Genomic DNA, 10,058 nt, shown 5'->3' with positions numbered 1-10,058 from the left:
GTCTCAATTTTTTAAAATTTTACAAAAAAGAAAAGAAAAAGTGTTTTTAGTCTTGTATTTAATCTCTAATGCAAGCAAATAGGTTATTTGCAAGCTTTGCTCAAAAAAAAAAAAAAAAGGTTATTTGCAAGCTTGATGTCAATTTAATTTGTTTATGATTATTGTCTTAATAATTGTTACTACCGAAAAGGTTTTCTATATAATTGTTATTGAGACCGGAAGTATCAAACCAATATAAATAAATCTATCAATGATGTAGTAATATTTTTACTTTCTTATTTATATTAATTTTTGACAACTTAATTTATTTGGGGTAACTCAATGTTTATTATTTAAGGTTGCCAGATATAAGTTTATACCAACCAATTGAAGAATAATATATTTTTTTGGGTAGCCAAAGTTACCCCTTGTCGTTGAAGGGCTACGCCCCTGACCCCACCCCCATGCCATATACTAATACTTCATCCATCTTAATCGTTTTTTGGAAATGAAGTGTGCTCTTAAGGGATTGGTTAAAAGAACACAAATATAAATATCATGTTGGAAAATGATGAAAAAAGGCGAATTCAACTTTTTAACGGTTTAAAAACTTTAATTTCAAAAGTAAAACTACTACTAGGGTTGGGAATAGGCCAGGCCAGGTCAGGCTTTGATAGGCCTGAGCCTGACCTATGGCCTTTCATAGGCCTATTTTTTTTTTGTCTGGCCTGGCCTGAAAGCCTATTTACAGGCCTACTTACTATTAAAGTCACTAAATATTCCATTTTATCTACTTTTAAATAGGCTTAATAGGTCTCAAAGCCTATTTCAGTGTAAAACTTGTCTATCACTACTATAAGGCCTTAAAAGCCTATTTCACTATAAAACTTTAAAGCCTATTTAGAAAGTCCACTATGAAGCCTAACATGCATAAACAGGCCAGCCTATTAGGCTTCATAGGCTTTTTTGATAGCCTAAGCCTGACCTATTTACTTAAATAGGCTTTTTAAAAAGCCTAAGCCTAGCCTTTTTAATAAACAGGCCAGACCAGACCAGGCTTAAACAGGCCAGACCATAGGCCCCTGTAGGCCGGCCTGACCTATTCCCAACCCTAACTACTACTCTCTCCGTTTTAAATAAGTGTCGTTTAAGGTTGTTACACACATATTAAGAAATGTAATAATGTTGTCTATAGACATGACACTTTTCCTAAAATAGCCTTGTTAACTATTGATGCATTTTCCATCATCCTAAATTAAATTAAAATGTAAAACTTTGGAAGTAGTGTGCATAGTAATAATTTAGAGGTACTATTGGGAAAAAGTAATTAATAGTGCATTGGAAACTAAAAATGACATTCATTTTGAAACAATTTTTTTTTACTAAAACGACATTTATTTTAAAACGAAGGGAGTACTCTTTTTTTAGGGAGTAAAACTACTATTTTTGATTTCGTTAACAAGTGTCTCCATTATTGTTTGCTTTACTTTATATATATATATATATATATATATATGAGAAAGGATCTGTTGACACCAGGTGTCAACGGATTCGTTGACACCAAATCTTAAGCGTTCATTTCTCTTAATCTAATGGTCAATAATAATTCATCAAAATCTTAATGTGGACATTCAAGATTATATCTCACTTTTAAGACTATTTATTATATTCTCTCTCATCAATCTCATTCACATTCTTTCCTAAAACCTCTTTTTTTTTTTATCCGTTCCTTCCTTCTATCATCCATGATGTTTCTATCATTTACCATTGTTGGAGGTAGAAATTTCATGATTCTTGAATTTTAAATTTCATCAAATTTCTAATGCATCAGCCGAAAAAACTCCTTAAATTTTGCAAGAAAATACTCATGTTTATAGGATGCTTAATTATATCAAAGCAATCATGAAGGTTCAACGCCCTTGGGAGAAATAATTGGATGAGAAGATTGAGACATACTTCAATCCATTTGTTATAATTATAGGTTTTTAACCATGATTGCAAAGTTAATTAAAATGTCATCAGGTAGTATCCTTCGCTCCAAATGAATTGGTTTTGGTTAAAGTTGAAATTTGAGATTGTTGGGAGTATAACAAATTTTATGCTTTTGGTAAATGAAAAACCATTAAATTGAATTGCTGCCATTCCTGAGATCGGTGGGGAAAACGAACATGTTCGTTCATTCTTGAAAACATTAAAGATGAGGTGAGCATAATTAGTGTGCGGGTCACCTCATGTTCGTGATTTAGGGAATAAATACATACCATTAGATCAATTAATTCAATGGATGAGATTTGGTGTCAATATAACCGTTGACACCTGGTGTCAACGGATCCTCTCTCTCTCTCTCTCTCTCTCTCTCTCTCTATATATATATATATATATATATATATATATATATATATTCAATGTAACGATCATGCTAACTACGACACAATGACACTTGTTAAGGAAACCAAAATAAATAGCCTTTGTATTAAAAATATCATTTTATATATTTTTAAAAAGTTGACTGCACAAATTTCAAATTTTTTTTATCATATTTGATTTTTTTGGTGGTGAATTGTTTTATCATATTTGATTTGTTATCAAATATGGTGATATTTGATTTGTTATCAAATATGGTGATCTAATACATATTGAGGCCCGAAGTAAATTCTAAAATAGACCTTTTTAAGCTAATTGTTACTATATTTTTTATTTAAAATTAGTTTTCCTTTCTTTATTTATTAAGATCAAAATTATTTATTAAATTATTGCAGGGTTCTCTTAGTTACCTCTCATCTTAAGATCTAAAATGATCCGGCTAAATGAAAAAATCATTTATATTTATATGTGATAAATACATTTTTTTTTTTATAAAATAAATGATATTCATTCATTCAAATTGATAGAGTACATTGATATAATGCAAATTCGCTAAAAACAAAAAGGATGAATATCTGAAAAGGCTCACAACATACATGTTAATAGCTTAAAACGACAAAGTACAAATGTCTACACGTATGACTATATCTAAATCTTCGGAATAATCATGTATCCGGATCTATAACGTAGATGACGCCAAAGTCATTGATTGGATCTGCACAGGATCGAAGCTGATCTGACAATCTGAACCAATCAAATACCTGAAAGAAACAAGAAAAACAAACAACATCGCACAAAGACGATGAACAAACCAACGTCGCACGAAGACGACGAAATCACAAGATAAAAAACAAAATAAATGTGAAAATCACTTATTTCAATAAAAGGGAAAGGGAAAACGAGTGAGAGGGGTGATTTTGGATCAAAAATTGGTTTTAACGACGGCTCACGAGAGAGCGAAAAAAGAGATGTGATAAATACATGTCTATTATGTTTTTTAAGTATGAGTCCCATGTTTTTTTATATTTTTCAGGGACAGGTATATATTTATCCAAAAAATTTAGGGTTAAATAGTGTTTGAGAAAATTATGGTTTAACCTGTGCAATAATTATTTTTTAGATTTCAACCTTATAATTTAAATATTTGTCTCTTTTAGACCTTCATCACATCTTAATTAAAAGAAATAAAGGTACTTCCGCCCACCAGAAATTTAGGCGAATTATGGTTTATCCCCTATCATATCATATATTTTGCACAACCAAATCTCTCGAAGGTCTAAAAATAAAGAATCTTTAAATTAAAGAGTTGGAATATGATCGTATTTGATCACAATAATGACGTCCAACGCAGTCGGGGTGCACCTGCAGACACTCTAACGCTCAAGTCAATGAGAGTTTTAGAACAGAGGGGTTAGGGTAAAAAAATATTGTACCTTTAGGGACTACTGAGAGTCCCCTTATATAGTAAAGAGGTGCAAGAGTCGTTGTGGAGCACACTTGTGGCGCTTGACGGATACATGAAGGAGTAGTTTGTTTTAATTGGTCTCCTGAAGTGCTACAAGTGCGCCCCCCCCCCCCCCCAGATTGGGCCTTAACGGTTTGCTCGGTCCAGAACATAATATTAAAAATACTAAAGGTGTTTTGGACCGTCTAGAAGCCTAATAAAGCAAGGCTCTTTAAGCCAAAGCCCAAGACAAACAAGGAAAAATACGGTGAAAGAGCACACGAATTCCTGTGTGGATCACCACATAGGAGTACACCTTGACTCCATCTCCATCGTCACGTCATTACCAACAACCTTCCAAGATGGCGTTGCACTTCGTAGGGATCATTAGTGTTCGATGCGCCTATAAAAGGGTGATTCGACGTCACCTTCTTTCATGTACACTTCACAATTTTCACATTTCGCATATAACCACCTCTTTCGGATACTAATTTGAGTTTTGGAGTGCTAACGTACCTGCAATCATCTCTCTCTACTGCCGTGAAGATTCAACCTCCGCCACACCGAAACACCATGACTAACCGTTATGATTCCTCGATCGAACATATCAGGAGGATAAATTGAAAATCTCTCAAACGAAAAGAGGAAATTTCAGTTAACCCTTTTTCTATATATCAGAGGCAATATTTGTTCCATATTTCTTTATGGACCAGTGATAAACATTTACCAGGTAGTTTTTCTTAATTATTTATTAATGACAATTTGTCCCATATTAATTTATCCATCACTGACAAATATATATCCTTACTAAATTTATTTTAGGGGCCTTGTATATTTTATTTACAGATGATAAATATTTGTCCAATACTTTTTTTAGTGACAAATATTTTTTCTATTTTTTTATATATCTATATCTATACTATATATAAAAAGAATACATGGTTTTGACCCGTCTTTCACCTTTAAACTCTTAAATAAATTTGACTAAAAGAATGTTATTTTGTTGATATAATTTAAAAATATAAGTATTTAATATTATATTTGTTACATTGCTTGTATTGTTAAAAAATATAATTATAGTTTGTTAAATTATGAAAGTACAAAATATCTATTATACATATTTATAATTTTTTTATCAAAATTTTATAAGAAATTAATGTTTGTAATTTATACGTATTAACATTATAAAAAGAACGAACAACAAATCGAACACTAAGTGCACGTCTGACTGTAAATTTTTGTAACAAAAAAATGTTAAATATATTTTTGGTATCTATAAATATGTCAAGTTTTTGTTATAGTCCCTCTAAAAAAATTCTTCAATTTTTAGTCTCCTAAAATTTTTACATCTTCACTTTTGATCCCTCCTTTTAAACAAACTAATATATAAAATTCATATTTTTGAATAAAAAATTAGATAAAAGTTTATAATATTATAAGAATCTCACTCAAAGAAAATTAATTTTTTTTAACAAAACATGAAATAAATATGAATTTTTATATTTTGTGCAGTTAAAAATTCATATATATATTTTTTTTAAAAGATTTTAAAAATATTCTACAAATTTTTGCAGAATTTCATTAAAAAACAAAAAATTATATATGAGTTGACCTTTTCTTTTTTAGAGATATATATGAGTTGACTTAATGATATTCTAAATTAAAAGTGGTGATTGAAAATTTTATAAAGATTATCAATTGAAGTAAAATTTTAAAAGAATTAAAACAAAAATTTAGTACATCTATATGTATAAAAAGAGCAAAAAGTAAACGCAGAGTGAAAAAACAAAGTTAAGGATACTATCTTCGAAAGGGGGTAAACGCGTTAGTAAAACCTTAGTCAGTCACCGATTCGCTCTCTTTCTCTCTTCGGTCAAAATCGTTTTCTTCTTCTTCTTCGTCTTCTCTGAAACCATGACTAGCTCCTCAACTTCTTCTCGCAAGGTTTCTTTCATTCCAATTTATCTCTTCCATTTTTTTTTTATTGCTCTTTTTTTGTTTGTTGAAATTTCCAATTCCTGTTTTTCAGAATCTCAGTAAGATTGCCTCCAATAGGCTTCAGAAAGAGCTCGTTGAATGGCAGATTAATCCTCCTGCTGGTTTCAACTACAAAGTCAGCGATAATCTCCAAAGGTATATAATGCTTCACATTTTTTTATTTTATTTTTCTATTAAAATCAGTGTGAAATTGATGTTTTACTTTGTTTTTTATTCGAATTTTTGAAATTGGTGAAATGGGTTTTTTGCTAATGGGTCTGGGAATATTTTCCCCTTTTCAAGTTTTGTTTTTTAGATTAGGTTTTTTGATTTTTTTGGTTCGAGTTTGTTAATTTGAAGAAAAAAAATTGACATCAAATTGGACAAATTAGATGGTTAATACAATTCAAATATGTGCTTGCTTATGTTTAGTGGATGATTATGAATATAACAAGGTGTCATGACTCATTAACTGTCTATCAAACACATTTAACCATGAAGCACAAACACCGACACGTCGCCGATAATAATTTGAGAAAATGATATATATACCACATGTGTTGGTGTGAGACACTGACCGATCACACCTTCGATCAGTAGTGTCGGTGCTGAAGACCATCTAACCACAATTTTTAATGTTGCTGACCACAATTTTCAAGTGTATATTTGAACACAATTTTGATGATTGATGGATATCTGTATATTTGAACACTTGGATGTTATGGTTAACAACATTCAAAATCATCGCGGTTAATTTTGTTATATTGGTTTGAGTTCCATCACTTTGTTGTATTCATTAACCATCCACTGGACATGATTAACTGCATATTTGAATTGTGTTACTGTTAACCATCCAAATTGATATCTAAATTTGATGTTAAATGTCAACTTTGTGTGTCAAAATGTCATTTTCCTTGCGGTTATTGACGATTTGTTATTTTGGTTCTCAAAGGTGGGTTATTGAAGTGATTGGAGCTCCTGGGACACTTTATGCTAATGAGACCTACAAGCTTCAGGTCGATTTCCCGGAGCACTACCCAATGGAAGCTCCACAGGTGTGTAATAAGCCATTGGATTAAGGATTTTTGTTACAGTTTCACCATCTTGTGGTTAGTTTTACTGTGACTTATGTTTTGGATGGTTATTCGCAGGTTATATTTATGAATCCGGCCCCAATGCATCCCCATATCTATAGCAATGGGCATATTTGTTTAGGTATGTAGTATGCTATTTACTTTGTTTCAGAGGAGAACAAATCTTTAGAGGTCAAAATTTCTTAATTTTGCATTATGATGCCAAAAAATTAATCTATATTAAAAAAGAGATAGACTCGAAATTTGAAAAGATCATGTAAAGTTTTGCCGTTTACTTAACCTGTAAGATGTTCTTGTTACCTTTTTCACTTTGTCTCTTTCTTTGTGGGTAGCACAGCATTTTATTGCTCTTTTTTTTTTTTTGTATTCGTTAGCGTTTATTGGTTTTAAAGATGAGCTTTTCTGCCATTCATATTCTGGCACATCTATTACTTCAAGTCATCATATTCACATCTATTACTTGCTAAAAATTGTTAGAAAAAGCATGGCAAATGACTTTGAATATCCAAAGGCATTGCTCAAGCTAAAAGAATTTTTTTATCTTACAACTAAGACCGACAAAGTTGTATGCAACAGAGTGTTGCGGGATAAAAATGCCAACATGAGAATAAATTTTGTTTAGCGGCGATGAGAATGCTGTGCCCCATGAGTGGAATTACAAGGCGAGTTAAGGTTAGGAATGATAGCATTATTAGAGAGAGAGAGAGTTGAGGTAGCACCTTTTATAGAAAATATTGTTGAATCTCTACTTAGAAGGTTTGGGCATGTGTGAAGGAGACGGTAGCTTCTGTAGTATGGAGAGCAAATTTTGATGGAGGGTAGCCCAATTTTTAGGTAGAGGAAGACTATTTGGCGAAACTATCAAGAAAGACCTTGAGGTTAATGGTTTGAGTTTTGACTACAGACATGATTTTTGATAGAACATTTTGGCGTCGTTGGATCTAGGTAGGAAACTCCAACTAGTGGGATAAGACTTGATTGTGGTTACTGTTGAATATGTTGGCACTATGAATTTGAAGGGAACCTGAGAAGGAGATATTAATGCTCTGATAGTCTGGTGTGTGCACTAGGAATAGTTGAAAGTTTGTATGCAGAGTCTCACATTTCTTCATGCAAGCTTTTGTTTATGTTTCTATGCCTGAAAATCTTGTTTGCAATTTTCAAATCATCTAAGCATTTGTAGTCATACAAGTGTCTTTGAAGTTGCAAGGCCTAAATTTGGAGAAATTATTATGTAATGTCAAAATGATAAACCCAACCATTCGTAGTCATCTAACCACCATGTATTTTGACTTTGATGCACAAGTGTCAAGTTTAGTTTCGTTATTACAAAGTTGTGTTGTTATCAGCTGGAGGTATTACTCTCAGAAACCATACAAATTTCTCCGGAATTTTGGCTTGTAGTTGATTCTCTGTTTCTTCCTATCTATTCAGTGATGAATTGAATGGTAGTTATCGCTGCAAAATATTTAAAACTTTCCAAATGAAATATTGATGTTTCATTTGAAGATATATCTTCCATGGTTGGTCAAATTTTATTGAAGAGTTTCTATCTGTAATTTTTCTAATATTAAGAGATGGAATTTTTCTATCTGTGAATTGTTAGTGGTTATATTCTTCGTTCAATCAACCCCTTCTCATCTAGATATTATGGGTGGAATCAGTCAGTTTATTTTTTTTATATGGTAGCATGTGCAAAGTATCCTGTTTTGAAAATAATTATCTTGGTGGTTAATAATCTCGAACGAAATTAAGAACCATTAAGTTTTGTCTCGAAATTAAGAACCATTACACTGTCTCCATCTCCTTGGTAGTATCGGTGATACATAAATTACTTCAGCTTTAACCTTTCCATTTTGTGAATTTGATGATTAGGGATATTTACCTTGTCATAATAATAGATAATAATATTCTCATTTGGTTCCTTTTGTTATGAGAAGATAATTGTAATTTGATTGGTTTTTGTGTATTATACTGGAAAGCAGCTCCAAGAAATAACATGATTGATTAGGGTCTAATATTTAGCAGTAAGCTGATGTTTGATATGCTTTATGAAATTATGCAGATATATTGTATGATTCTTGGTCCCCTGCCATGACTGTTAGTTCTGTATGCATCAGCATTCTCTCAATGCTTTCAAGCTCACCCGCTAAGGTGCGAATCTATTGTACATATTGGGCGTCCTTTTGTTTTTTCCGTATAATTTCAGTATCTATATACACATGCATGAATGCGTGTGCATCTTTTGTTGTGATGTATCATCCAATGGTTTTATATATCAATTTACTTAACAACTCTGATTTGATCTCTTCTACAGCAACGGCCTGAAGATAATGACCGCTATGTAAAGAACTGTAGAAATGGAAGATCTCCCAAGGAGACAAGATGGTGGTTCCATGATGATAAAGTATAATAACTGGTGATAAATTCATAAAACTAGAATAGAGGATTATCCTTTCAAAAAGGATAAATATCAAGTGGAGAAGGCATTTTGAGAAACTAGGATGCCTTTAAACGCTTAGCAAATCTCCTGTAAATTGGAATTATACCTCATTTGATAGTATGAGGAAACAAACCTGAAATATTGTGTTTAACTTGCATGTCTGATAACTGGTCCTTTTTATTGCTTTTCTTTCTAACGATTTTTGCCATGTGTGCCTTTTGTGCGCGCATGCCCATTCAAATTGATAGAATGGATTACTGTTTCCTAATCCGAGTAGCGGAAGCAAATAACTGATTTTTATATCCTGTCACATGGATGATGCAATGATACAACAGAGTGGTCTGTTACTCTAGCTGGAGGGTGTAATATGCATGTAGGTGAGTTATCGCATGTACTACTTGTAGATGAAAAATTAGGATAGCCAAAACAAAATTAGCAACAAAATTCGAGTTAGGGTGAGAGAGTTCACAGCTGGACAACCTTTTGATGAAAAGACTTTCCATTGCGATGATTCCTCGTTTGTTGCTTTGTAGTTGTAGTCGAGATGGTGCGACTATTAGTGCACACACTCTTTCTCATGTTGCACATTGTACCTTTTTCTTGGTTTTGGAATCTTAGCTATTGATTCATAAAACCTAAAGATCTAGCAACTGCGCCCTCATATTCACTGCTGCACTATTTTTTTAGTGTGTGATCCTTGATTTGGATGCTCTCATGTTTGAATCTAACATAAACGAGAGGGTTGATGACTTCATTG

At 32.2% G+C, this 10,058-nt stretch overlaps 1 pseudogene; it reads left to right on the top strand.

The window, feature by feature from the left end:
• Window positions 1-5,567: 5,567 nt before the first annotated feature.
• LOC11406630 (probable ubiquitin-conjugating enzyme E2 16) lies at window positions 5,568-9,569 on the top strand (annotated as a pseudogene).
• Window positions 9,570-10,058: the final 489 nt, after the last annotated feature.

Source organism: Medicago truncatula, chromosome 8 (assembly GCF_003473485.1).
Source record: "Medicago truncatula cultivar Jemalong A17 chromosome 8, MtrunA17r5.0-ANR, whole genome shotgun sequence".
NCBI classification, from domain to species: domain Eukaryota; kingdom Viridiplantae; phylum Streptophyta; class Magnoliopsida; order Fabales; family Fabaceae; genus Medicago; species Medicago truncatula.
The sequence above is the reverse complement of the archived record's forward strand: the minus strand, read 5'-3'. Positions and strand labels throughout refer to the sequence as shown.